The following is a 14,350-nucleotide window of genomic DNA, read 5'->3' on the forward strand; positions in this document are numbered from 1 at the left end:
ATATATATATATATATATATATATATAATTTCAGGAAGTGAAGACTGGTAAGAAGGCAAGCTGAGGGAGGCTAGGCTATGCAAAAGCAGCCTTGAGCGGCTTTTAGGACATAATGCTGCACCCTGCATTTGGAACAAGGAAGAAAACAATACAATGCCCTGGTCAACAGACAGCCCTTAGGGAAACACTCATGGTGGGGGTGGGCCATAGGCTTGCAACAGGAGAATCAGCAGATGCATTCTCGGGAAGTGGGAAGCCTTGAATGATGGCTAGGATTGGTTAAGCAGGAGAATGGGAGGGACATCCTGTCAGGCACTGAGCCCAACAGGTGTGAAAGCCCTTGGGAGCAGGGAGCCTGAGACTTGGCAGAGCTGCAGGAAGCCAGAGGGAGGGCAGAGCTGGGCTACAGGAGGCCTGGAAGGGGCTGCCTACCCTTGGCTGGCTTCCCGGGCTAACGCAAGCAAGGAGGTAGCGATTACATCCTCATTGCCAGGTTAATGAAGGAGAACTCAGAAGTAACGCTGTTTTTGTTGATTCTTGATTTCTTGTTAAAATGTTTTTCAGAGAACACTCCCCTAAGGACTCCATGCCACACAGATAATGGCTTCCTCCCAGGCATTTCCTGAGGACAGTAATGTCCTCCATTACCTGGTAGCCCCCCCCCCCCCCCCCCCCCCGAGTTCCCCTCCCAGCCTCCCCCAGGAGTGTTGCTTTATGCTGCCTGTTAAATGGTATTCAGTATTGGGTAGCAGCTAAAGTTCCCTCCCTGCTGAGGCAGGCCTCTCCCAATCCCCTTGTTTCTGCTGAGAAATAACATATCCCCCATTGACACTTCTCAGGTGCCAGGGCTTCCTGCTCAGTCCAGAGAAGCCCTTAGGGGCAGGTGGAGGGACCCTCTATTCTCTATCTGCCCACTGTGTGGTCTTGATCTGTGGTGTGGGTCTTGCTAGAAATGCAGAGTCCTGGATCCCCATTCCAGATCTACTGGGCCACCATTTGCGTTTGTGTGCGCGCGCGCGCGAGTTCGTATGTGTACATGCATGTGGAGGTCAGAGATCCACACTGGATGTCACTCTTCAGGGATGCTGTCTGCTTGTTACTTTGAACCAGAGTCTCATCAAGTAGGCTGTCTGGCCTGAGAGCCTCAGAGATTTTCCCGTCTCTGCCCCCTCCCCACCCCCCCCAGAGCAAGGATGACAATTGCACATCTCACCTGGCTTTTACAAGGATGCTGGGGAATGACGCTGAGGCTCATGCCTGTGTGACAGCTACTTTATAGCAGCAGCACCTACAGGAGCCGCTTACTCACACACCAATTCTGAGAAGTTTCAAGTGAACCTTAAAAAAAAAAATCTGCCTTGGGCTGGGGATGTAGCCATATGATAGAGCACCTACCTAGCATGTTAGCGTGTGTAAGGCCCTAGGTTTGCTTCCTAGTACAAACAAAGAAAAGAAAGAAGGAAGAAAAAAGAAAATCCGGGTTTCCGTGAGTTCCGCTGTGGGGTGCTGGCAGTGCCTGTCTGCTAGCCAAAGCACTATGTCTCCTACTTCTGACAAACACACACACACACACACACATGGACACACACATGGACACACACACACAGGGACACACACACACGGACACACACATGGACACACACACGGACACACATACACATAGACACACAGACACACACATGGACACACACAGACACACAGACACACACACAGACACACATGGACACACACACAGACACACACACATACACACACATACACACACACACAGACACACATGGACACACACACAGACACACACATGGACACACACACACGGACACACACACACACACATAGACACACACAGACACACACATGGACACACATGGACACACACACAGATACACACACAGACACACACAGATACACACATACAGATATCCATAGACACCCCCACACACACACAGACACAAACACAGACACCCCCCCACAGACACACATAAACAGACACACATACACAGACACACACACAGATACACACACACACACACACACACAGACACCCCCCCACACACATATATTAATTTACTACTCTTTCTGTGTGTGTGTGTGTGTATGTATGTCAGAGGACTACTTGCAGGAGCCACTTCTATCCTTCAACCGGTGATTGAACTCGAGTCTGGTTAGGCTAAGGACCCTTACCTGCCTGTACCACACAGGATATTAAATATTAACTTGATTTAATTCAGAAGCAGAATAAAAAGTGATTTCATTTTGGTGTCAAGATCCTCTCTGTTTTGTCATAGGTAGTCTATGAGACCCTAGGTGGGTCACATAGTCTCGTTCAGCCTCAGCTTCTCCATCTGTGAAAGGGGGACTGTTATGGTTTCCCCTGCAAGATTCTGCGGGCATCTTGGGAGGCCTGCAGGGATGGATGCGCAAAAGGCTGCACCTCCAATCTTCCTTGTGGCTTGTTTCCCTTCTCTGTGAAATGGATTGGGGTTGGGGGATGTAAAGACAAAAGAAAAGGGCTTCTAACCTACAACCGGTATAAAGGTCAGGGTGGCATTTGACCCGTGGGAAGCAAATGATCTCCAAGCTGGTGGCACAGGAGAAACGGAGTACTAATTTTAGAGTTTCCGCTCAGAGGTAAAGCCAGCCCTCAGCTGCTTCGGCTGGGATGTTCACTTCTGAGGGAGGTGGGCCACTCTGGGGGCAGTGTTCACCCCTCTAAGTGTCTCTGCTTGCTTCTGTGGTGGTGCTGGCTGGCCAATGATGGGGAGGATCGGACAAGATGACGCTTCCCTGGCTGTGCCTGGGTCTCACCTTTGGAGAGGGTGTTTGGAGAAAATGCTCCAGGCCCTTTGCTGGTGAGAGAGATGGTGGCATTCACTATGCCCTGAGGTTCTGTGGCACTCAGAGCCAGCACTAGAAGACACACAGGTGGCTAAGGAACATATGTGAAGAGGGATGTCAGATTGACATCCAGCTACCTGAAGTCCCCCAAATGGTTTTTGACAAGGCTCCTGGCCTTCTCACACCCCACTTCCCTCCTGGGTCCAAGAGAAGTGAAAAAAAATGACACTTGCTTTGCAGCTTTTTCCTTCCTCCTTTCCTTCCTTCCTTCCTTCCTTCCTTCCTTCCTTCCTTCCTTCCTTCCTTCCTTCTTCCCTCCCTTCCTCCCTCCCTCCCCCTTCCTCCCTCCCTTCCTTCCTCCCTCCCTCCCTAACCTCCCTTCCTTCCTTCCATTCTATTAAGAGGTGTGTCCTTGCTGGAGTAGGTGTGATCTTGTTGGAGGGAGTGAGTCATTGGGGGTGGACTAAACATCTGAACTGAAAGCCAACCTCAATGAAATGTTTTCTTTTATAATAGTTGTCATGGTGATGGTGTCTCTTCATAGCAATAGAAACCCTGAGATTGGTGAGATCATGATTGGTAGCAAGTACCTTTACCTGTTGAGCTAACTTACCAGCCAGAGGTCCCTTTCCGAATGATTATGAGAGAGAGAGAGAGAGAGAGAGAGAGAGAGAGAGAGAGAGAGAGAGAGAGAGGAAGAAAGAGATCAGAGCCAACTGCATCTCATCCTGCTGCATTATCACATGGCAGATCCTATCAGGCTATTTGGCTCGGGATGGCTGGCAAGGTGATAATATTAATGATGTTGATAATATCTCGGAGTGATCTGCTTCTGCATGTAGCGATGAATGGTTTACAAAGCCCCAGACATAATGAGCTCGTTTGACTTCTCAATCATAATCCACACAATCACTGAGAGTCAAACCAGGATACCCATTACCTATGGCTGATTTGTTTAAGTGTGTCATACGTATTAATTAATCAGATCTCAACAACCCCCAGAGAGTAGCGTTTTCTTTGTGTCTCTGTCTAATCCATTTATAGATACACAAACAAGGAAACAGAGGCTCAAAGGCCAAGTGACCCAGGGTTGCCAGCCAGGCCCTACCCAGGAGAGATTTATGTGAGATGGCCCAGTCTCTACAATCATGTGCCCAGCACCATTCCCAGTCTGTGACAGGAACATGCTCTTAGGAACACACAGGGGTTCACAGTAGTGGAAAAGTCTTTTGTCTTGGTGGAGAGGAGGAAAACCAGGAAAACCAGGACAATGTCCCTGAGACACATGAGGCCAGGACTAAGAGGCCATCAGGAGGGAGACGAGGTCAGCACAGGCCCCAGGAATGAGATCAATATCAACCACAAATTCACTTATAAATTCATTAATATTCAATGGACTCTCCTGTTCCCATAGAGAGGCTGGAAGCTTTCCATCCCCAGAGATGTGGGGACAAATGACAGCTAGCAGGAAGTCAGTAAGTAAGGGAGACTCAGAAATAGAAGGAGCTGCAAAGGCTGGCCCTCTTCCAGTGCCTGGTGACTCTCCTCTCCAGTCCAGGCCCCGAGCACCACTTTCCCTTCCACTGATGTGATATAGCACTTGGCTGGTTTTCATGATAAAATCTGGAGTTGATGAAAACCCTGGTTGAGAAGGTCAGTGGCTGGCTTATGGGCCAAACCACTAATTCAAAAGATGAGGATCTGGGTGATGGTGGTGTACATCTTTAATCCCAGCATTCGGGAGGCAGAGGCAGGCAGATGCCTGTGAATTCAAGGTTAGCTTGGTCTACAGAGCAAGTTCTTGGACAGCCAGAACTACATAGAGAAACCCTGTCTTGAAAAACAAAACAAAACAGGCCCAGAATAAGTGTGATGGCTAATATTGTCAACTTGACAGGCTTTAGAGTCTCCTAGGAGATGTATCTCTGGGTATGTCTTTGAGTGAGTTTCTAGGTTGGACTAAATGAGGTGGCTACATGGGTAGTACCACTCATTGCACATGGCTGCAGTCCAAGACTGAACAACAGGGAGAAATCAAGCCATCTATTGGCATCCATCTCCTCATGCTCCTGAGTGTGCAATAGGGCCAGCTACCCTACACTCCCGCCTCCATGCCCTCCCCATAATGGTGGACTGCTTCCTCAAACTGTGAGCCCAGATGAAACCTCCCTTCCCTTTCTAGTTGCTTCTGTCAGGTATTTTATCACAGCAACGAGGAAAACTAATCCAAGAGAGGCAGCCCCAGCACTGCCCAGAGAGAATCTTTCAGGGCAGCGTTCTCAAGTTGCGACCAGTGTGTGGGACTTTGCACCCAAGAGGTCGGGAGGCATTTGAATTTGGGCCTCAGTAGGATCTAGTTTGCAGAAACTGGGGCTGCTGCTTGACACCCTAAAATGTACAGGACAGCCCTACAACAGCTTATCCGCCCTCAAGTGGAATAGTGCCATATTTGAGAAGCCTGGGCTGGACTTCAGGGCCAGGATGAGAAGCGGACCCCGGTCAGCAGACTTCAGAACCACCAGAAACTCTCACTCAATTGGACAAGAAGGACAGCTGGGAACAAGAGTAAGGATGTAATTTGTCCCTGGGCACAGCCGTTTCGGGCCACAGCCTGAATCTGAAGCCATGACGGTTGGTATCAGTCTGACTTTAGGCCAATTTCTTGCCTCCCACTGCTGTGACTACAATTCGCAAAGGAAATCATTTCAAGTGGCTACTGGCTTCAGGAGGATTTTCAGCCCACTGTGGCCAGGGGAGGGGTCGGGGGGAAGCATTGAGGGGCAGCTCAGCTCCTGGTTGCAGGAGTGTATGTCAGGGACTGTCCACGTCACAGGAAATAGAGCGATAGGAGATAGAGATAGCATACCCAGTCTTAGTTAGGATTTCGATGGCTGTGAGGAGACACCATGACCACACCAACTCTTATAAAGGAACAGATTTCACTGGGGCTGATTCACAGATTTACAGTTCAGAGGCTTAGTCCAGTATCATCATGGCAGGAAGCTTGGCAGCATATGGTACTAGGGAGGGAGCAGAGAGTTCTGCATCTGGATTGGCAAGCAGCAGGAAGAGAGTGACACTGGGCCTGGCTTGAGCTTCTGAAACCTCTACGTCCACCCCCCAGTGACACGCTTCTTCCAACAAGGCCACGCCCACTCCAAAAGCCACGCCCACTCCAAAAGGCCACGCTCACTACAACAAGGCCATACCTCCTAAGAGTGCCACTCCCTGTAACTCTGTAGAGGCCATTTTGACTCAAACCTCATTCCCTAAGGACCCAGCCCAGACTTTGCTTGTGCTAGCCAGTGGTCCACCTCCCAAGGTTACCAAGATACCAGTGACACCAGGTGGGGACAAAGAACATAAGCCTGTGGAGGACCTTTCACATTCAAACCTTAAGGGCAACTTTAGACACTCAATCCCCTCTTTCCCTCTAACTATTGTATGTTTGTTTAATGTTTATCTCTCCCAACGTGCTGGAAACTTCTCCATCCAGATACTTGGGACCTAAGACAAACCTGGCAAGGTGAAAGTATGAAAATATTGGTTTAATTAATGAAAGTGTTTCTAGAATGCTCATGGTGACAGAGGCTGTAGCCGATGGGAGTTTACTCCTTAACTCCGAGGGCTGTCCCAAGCTCAACACACACTAACTCACTTTGTCTCTGTAGCTTCAAGCAGCTGATATCATAATCATGGATGTATTATGGATGATAAAGCTGACACGCTGAGGAAGAGAATAACCCAGCATGTAAAAGAGGAGGCAGGATCTGAACCCATGGTGCGTGCCATTAGCTTTCCTAACCTTTGCTGCAACTGTAGACAGCAATTGGAGACTCGTAGTGACGTGGTGACTTTGTGCCCAGTGTCTGTCTTTATGCCATTGAGGTGGGAAGAGCCACTGTAAATATGAGTCCCCCCCCACCCCCCACTATGCTGGGATCCTGGACTAAATAAAAAGGAGAAAGTAAGCTGAGTGCCAGCATCATCCGTCTCTCTCTGCTTCCGGGCTGCAGAGCCATGTGACCGGCTGCCTCAAATTCCTGCGGCCATACCTTCCCAGGATGACGGCTGTACCCTCACACTGTGGGCCAAATAACCCCCCTCTTCCTTTAGTTGTTTTTGCCAGTCATTCCTCATCGCAATGAGAAAAGATGCTAATTCGACAGCTCACACTTGTTAAGCCCCGTGTGATGGGAGCTGCTTTGAGCGAAGTGAATCACTCACCATTCCTCGTGGGCACACAGCTTTTGGGTACCACCACCATCATCATTCCATCCAGCACTCAGGCAGACCAAGGTGTACGGAGGAGGATGCAAACATGTTTAGGGCTTCACAGCCAGTAAAGAGCCAAGCCAGACAGACAGGAGCCCTGGTGTGGAGCTGAGACCCGTCTCCCTCAGTCTGCCTTCCCCCGCAAAGACCCAAAAGTGATGGCTGTTAGCTCCACCTCCCACCTACAGATCTAAGAAGGCATGTTTTCCCATGTACCTGCTCTTTGATTCACAGCCCAAGGCATGTCTAATCACCTGTCTAGAGTTTCCTTCCCAGCAGGCCATGTTAGGAGCCCATGGCCGTCACTACCACTTATGTCCTCGACAATGGCCGCATGTGTGCATGTAATAAACCAGCCACAAGATGGGAAACTGGACAGATGGCAACAGAGGCAGTGAAGTCGGGGATCAGACTGATGGCAGGGAAGGAACAGCTCTAACAATTCTGTATGCTTGTTACCTAGTCTCCAACTTCCGACTTCTAGCCTCTGCAGCTAGTCTTGCGGCGCCCTAATGAGGTAGGACCCAGACATCTGTTCAGTTTGCTGTCCCACTCAGAATGCCTGCATCTGCCCTTCTCCTTTGTTTCAGACAAGGGACCGCTTTGAATGTCTCACTTCATAGGAGCAGTGATCCTCTATCCAGATACAGTGGCCACACAGAGTTTGGAGCCATGGCTGTTGATTGGTAAAGGCTGTGGATAACACATCTTTGCAAGCACCCCCGTGTATGGGACAGTCACGCCTGGTGAAGTGACCTCTCTCCCAGGAAAAGCCAAACCTTCCTGAGGTGTCAGAGAGTCCCCTTGCTTCTGTGGAGGGCAGCCCATGGTGATAGACTGGCAAAGGTTTTGATACCAAAACCACAGAGGAGAGTGAGAGCCCCGAGTTGTGGCATGGGTGTCGATTTCTATGGTATCAATAGCGCCACTATGGCCAATGCCAAACCGCCAGAGTCGTCCTGGGACCTTGGATCTTGGTTCTCAGGAGCCTCGATTTACCATTGACAGCCCATTCTGGGCAGGAAGCCTGCCTTGCACTTCATGTCTCTCACAAGTCTGACTCTCACTGGCGGAACTAGGAGAGATACTTCACCTAAGCTGGACTTTAAAAACAGTGAAAGGTGCTCTTAGGGTACCAGCTGCCATGCCCTCCCAATAAACAGCGGCCACAGCAACCCTCAAGTGAATAAATAATAATTGATAGAATCCTTTCCAAACTTATAAACACCACAGAAACCTCCCCTTCCTTTCCCTTAGTATGGAGGCAGTCACGGGAATACCACTCACAAATAGCGGGAGCCCTGTGACTCCTCTCCCCAAAAGGCAGGCAGGGGATTTGGAAAGCTTTGGTAGATGGAAATGCTAAACAGTGGATGGGGAAGCCCGGAGCTAGTGGGGTTTGTCTTCTCTCATTCTCTTCCTTTTCAATCCCCTTTCAGCTTCCCAGTGAGGAAACCTCAACCGAGGGCACTGTGGGTAATAAAAAGAATGACTGAAGCCAGAAATGTCAAAAACCAGGCCATTCCAGGACATTTGGGTCAGGTCCAAAAGGTTGGGAGCTCAAAGGATGGGACTGATTTGGTTAATGTTTTGTTATGACAAAGAATATAAGGCATCTGAATTAATTTCATTGTTGACAGGCAAAGGGATGCTGCAGCTAGCTGAAGTAGATGGTTTAACGTTTCATCCATCCATTCATCCATGCATCCATCCATCTATCCATCATCCATCCATCCATCCATGCATCTTTCTTTCCTTCCTTCCACTTATTCACGTACCCATCTACCCACCCTGTTGTTTTATTTTAACAAGATTGCAGTCATTCAATTTTACCAATGGAGACTCAGGACCCAGATGCTGGGGTGAAAGGCTGCTACCTCAGAGAGGCAGAGAAGGCACCCAGCTGACCTTCCTCCTAAGCTGATATCCCATAAGCGCTCTCCTCTCTCATGCAGCCTCAAAACACCTCCTTCAAACTGAATGTCCCCCCTTGTGCTTCCTGTGTGTCTCTCTGTCCATCCTCCTGACTCCCTCTTACTCTCTATAGTTTTTTCCTAATAATCCTATTTTTGCTTCCTGTCAACTGGTTGCTTGCTCTGCCTCTTGAGCTATGGTTGACTTTATTTAATCCTGTTTACAATATTCAAACAAAGAGCTCTTGGATTAAGGCGTGTGCTAAGGCTGAGCCACACCACAACTAAAAACAGGTTTTCCCAATAAATAACACAATGGCTGGGCCACAATAACCCGCTTTCTCTGTTCCTGTCTCTACGTGGTACAGTACTACCTGCCTCCATCTCTGTGTGGTTCATCTTCACCTGGCTTGATTTCTGTATGATGTGTCCTCACCTAGCTCAGTGTCTGCATAGTATGCAGTCCTTCACCTGCCTCAGTCTCTGCATGGCACTTTCTCACGTGCTTCTAGTATTCCTTGGTGCTGCTTTGCTTCCTGCCATCCCACGTGACACAGCGGGCTCCCGATGCTCTGGGCTTTATTCCTCTTCTTTATACTGCCTCATAGCCCTTCTAGCACTTCTATTAGCTCAGCTATTTGTTTTCCCCATTAACGTCTGTTTTAGGGTTTCTATTGTTGTGATGAAACACTATGACGAAAAAAGCCAGTTTGGGAGGAAAAGGTTTCTTTGGCTTTATACTTCCAGATCTTGGTTCACCACTGGAGGAAGTCAGGACAGGAACTCAAGCAGGGCTGGAACCTGGAGCCAGGAGCTGATGCAGAGGCCATGGAGGGGCACTGCTCACTGGCTTGCTTCCCATGGCTTGCTCAGCCTGCTTTCTTATAGAACCCAGGACCACCAGCTCAGGGATGGCACCACTTAAAATGGGCCCTCCCCACTTTGATCACTAATTGAGAAAATGCCTAACAGCTGGATTTCATGCAGGCATTTCCTCAACTGAGGTTCCTTCCTCTCAGATGACTCTAGCTTGTGAAGTTGACATATAAAACCAGCCAGTACGGTGTCTGACCATTTCTTTATAATACAACATTCATAGAGGCAGGGGTGGGTCTTCTTGATTGTTTTAATTTATAGACTAATGTCCAGTGCACAGTATGTGTCAGAAAGGATGCTGAGTCCATCCATTTATTCATCCACCCACTTGGGCATGTATCCATCAACCAATCCACTCATTTTCCATCTGGTCAGCTGCTCATCCATCTTAGGCACTTGCCAGTGAGTTCATCTGTTCATCTTCCCTCATCCATCCAGCTGCAATCTATTCATCCTTCATCAATCCATACATGTACTCATCTATGCATGCATCATCTATTCCCACCCACTTATATCCACCATCTCTCATCCATCCAGCCACACATCCATCCATATTTGCACCTATCTATGTATTATCCATCCACTTGATGATGCATGCATCCGTCCATTGGCTTAACTATACATTATCAGCTCTGCTGTGACGTGGGTGCCTCAGGTTCCTAGTGGAGGCTCTTTTTGGTTCTGGTTGTGAGAACTTGGATTCAGATGCTCAGGCAGCATCCTCCCAGCATGCTGAAGACCAGAGGTGCTAACTCATCTGGCCAAACTCACACCAAAAGCACATGGCAGAGCAGGGGACTCAACCCTCCATACAAAATGCCTTTAGCATTTTGCTTTGTAGTTGAAGAGGTTACTTTTCCCCACAGCTGATCTCTTATGCCTCACTTTCAATGCATCTGCCCGATAGTAAAAGGTCAAGCCCAAAGATGGAGGGGAGTCATCGAGATCAGAGCTGAGTTTTCATCTCTACGGGGAGCAACCAGTACCTTCTATCTTCCTGTGAGTTCTCTTGTCTCTCTCACTCCTTCTGGATACCTTGGACTCAATGGCAAAGCTCGTGGGACTGGGGGTTGGGCTGGGGGTTGGGCAGCCACAGGAAGGAGGATGTTGAGCGCAAAGAGCCTGGCACAGCTCTAGACGCGCTCACAGAAGCAGTCTGTTAATAGCCCTAGATTCTTCCAGCAGGTCTGTGCTCTAATTAAACCTGCCCCTCGCAGACACTGCACAGGATGGGGACCTCCCTTGAAAGCTGTAATTTGCCAACATGAAGGCAAGCAGAAACAAGTATTCAAACATCACCCGCAAGCACTGCTTCAGAATATCGATTAGTGAGAAGCAGAGACCCGGGCTGGCTTTCCAAACCTCGAACCCCGTCCTGATCAATATTTCTCTCCTCAGTATGCAGAGGGGAAGACCCTTTTAATTTCGAGCTGGAAATGCTCCAGGGGATGTGACATCCACCAGCCCTGTTGTCACGTTCCACTTCACTAAAAACACCATGATAGGTGAAGATAGGAAAATTACAGAACTCATTCGAAGATATTCTATGAAGCCAGCCACGCATCTCTAATGATTCATAAAATGACCGGTCTCTGGCGTGCTGCCTGTAATTTGGGCTGTACTGTGCTGAATTGGTGTTCATAGGGACCCTGCGTGTGAGGCTCCATAAAGAGTCTAGAGTCTGTCCCCTGAACTGTGTGTACATGGTTGGGAGGGGGACCGTGGAAGGCTGAGAGCTTACCCTGAGAAGTTCAAGAGAACCTCAGAGGCAGGAAAAGCTTGAGGGTACCTGAAAGGCAAATGGAGATTTAAAGTATCCAGTTGTGCTTGTCAAGGAAAGTGGAGGGTTGGGCAGATGGCTTAGTGTATAAATGTGCTTGCCCTGTAAGCCTGATGATCTGAGTTCAATCCTAAAACCTATACAAAACATAGTTAGACGCAGTGGCCTGTATCTGCAATCCCAGAATTCCAATGGTGAGATGGGAAGCTGACACAGGAAAATTAGCTAGAAGCTCAGGGCCCAGCGTACCTGGAGTTTGCTGTACAGAGGTACAAACAAGAGAACTCCTGCCTCAAAATAGAGAGAAGCAGGCAAGAACTGACTCGTAAAGTTAGTCTCTGATCTCTGCAGACATGTGTGTGTGAGCAGTGCACACACATGTGTACACATGCACATACACATATACACATGTACAAACATACCCACCCATGGACAACATGGACACACACCTGTACACATACAGACATGGACACAGGTGCACATACACATATATACATCTACTCACCCATGAACAACATATACACACAAGCACACACATACACATATACACACGCGCGCGCACACACACACACACACACACACACACACGAAACAACAATGAGAGAGATGAGCAGGGGCTTTTAGAATTTTAAAGAAGATTTAATTTTTAATTATTGATGTGTGTGTACGTGTGTACATGTGTGTGCCTTTGCATGTGAGGACCTGAGGAGCACAGCAGAAGGTTTCAGGTCCTCTGGAGCTGGAGTGACAGGTGGTCTGCATGGGTGCTTGGAACCAAACTCTGGTCCTCTCAAAGAGGAAGAAGTGCTCCTGGATGCTCTGCCACCGTTTCAGTCCCCAGGGGCTGGGTTTTTATGAGAGGGTATGAAAGATCCTTTGACTGCCAGGTACGGGCAGACAGAAGCACACAGTCACGCTTGAGCAAAATGTCATCCCTCCCTGCCCCCCCAACAATACTTTTTAAGGTTCTAGCAAGGCTGGGTAATGGGGTCTGGCTTCTTGTTTAGAGTTTCTCCGGTACCAACACCACTGTGCCTTTAAGGTAGAAGCAGGGGGCAGGGGAAGCACTGGCAAAGTGCTCCCCAATTTTCAGAAGGCTGTGTGAAGACCAGGAGGAGAGTGGAGGATCCCACTGAACCAGTAAGGTCCCAGGCTACCCAGCTGGAAGGCATGAAGGCACTTGGTATGGTGAAGGTGACTATCATTACCTATATAAACATCCCCCAACATTGCCTAGGTGACGACCACAGCAACACGTGGGGTGTCATTTCATCCTTTCAACATGCTGGTGAGCAGAAGCCAGCCATTTGCTCCTATCATGGTTTTGTGTGATGAAAAGACAATCCTGGGCCTAGTAGCAATTCTGTTGCTTACCCCGGGGCTGGAGTCTGGTCCTAGGAGACCAAGCACTTAGGACTTTCCCATTTTGGTTTCCTAGTCTAAGTCAAGTGCAACTTTGTTTCATGTTTACCTCTAAACCCACGCAGTCAGGATGGAAAATGAACCTCACCACCTCTGCAAATCTGACAAGACAGCAGCCTTTCATGCACATGTGGGAGGGGAAAAGAGCCCTCCCAGATGACAGGTGCCCAAACTCAGTTAATGGGCCCTAGATGTGACTGGTGCCTGTGAGCACAGGGTCCTAGACGTAACTGGTGCTTCTGCGCCTGTGAGCACAGGGCTCTGGCCAATCACTATGTTCAAGGGAGTCAGGAGAGATGATCCTGGACTTCAGATCCAAGAGAAATGTGCTCAAGGTCAGAAGTCTGCCACCGAGAGGGGAATGGGAAGTAACCACGCTTGCTCAGTGTCCTACTTCCAGTCTACCTTTCCTATAAGCTTCACAGGATGGCCCACAGTTTCACATATTCTTGGGTATTCTAGTCCCAGGAGTTGTCCATAGCTCGGGATAGCCTATAGCATTGGATCTCCTACACCCTAGAATCTCCTACAACCTGGGTTGTCTCACAAGCAAGAATCTACCACAGATTGGGCAGTGAGCAGTCCACATCTGGGGAGTCAGATTAGGTTTCAGATTAGGTTTCTGGATGCTTGGGGAGTCCTACCTAAGGGCTGGAAAATGCTAGAAGGAACTTCAGGATCCTCGGAGTCTAGCAAATGTAGGATCGGATGTGATCTTTCCTTTCTTCTCCTCTCCTCTCCTCTCCTCTCCTCTCCTCTCCTCTCCTCTCCTCTCCTCTCCTCTCCTCTTCTCTTCTCTCCCTTTATTTCTCCTCCAGTCCCCTCTTGTTTCCTCCCTCACTCTGAGAAAGGTTCTCTCTATATAGTCCAGGCTGGCCTTGAAAGCACTATCCTCTAGCTTCCTCTTCCTGGATTCTGATTGTAGGTATTATAACTCCCATACCAGACTTGGATCAGATATGCAACAGTGGCCATCAGCAAATTATTGTCTGCTAACTGGGCCAGGCTCCAGGGACAGAGGAACAATATGTCAAGCAGAGGTCTTGGCCAGGAGCTTATGGGATGGGGGCAGGGGCTCTGATAGAATTCTGGAGAAGTGAGGCTGAAGGCTTTTGATGTCACATACCCAACTAAGGATCATATTAATAGTTAACCTACACGGAATGATCCCAAAGGAGAAGTGCCCACCACACAGTGCTCCTCAGCACATGGAGGTGACACGTGCCAGTCATCAAGATTTGCAGTG

The 14,350-nt window shown here is 48.8% G+C and overlaps 1 protein-coding gene across 3 annotated transcripts in view; it reads right to left on the reverse strand.

The window, feature by feature from the left end:
* Nucleotides 1-14,350, reverse strand: part of Kazn (kazrin, periplakin interacting protein) — a 375,063-nt gene that overhangs the window by 171,812 nt on the left and 188,901 nt on the right. The window lies entirely within an intron of this gene.

This window comes from Mastomys coucha, unplaced genomic scaffold (assembly GCF_008632895.1).
Source record: "Mastomys coucha isolate ucsf_1 unplaced genomic scaffold, UCSF_Mcou_1 pScaffold18, whole genome shotgun sequence".
Lineage (NCBI taxonomy): Eukaryota > Metazoa > Chordata > Mammalia > Rodentia > Muridae > Mastomys > Mastomys coucha.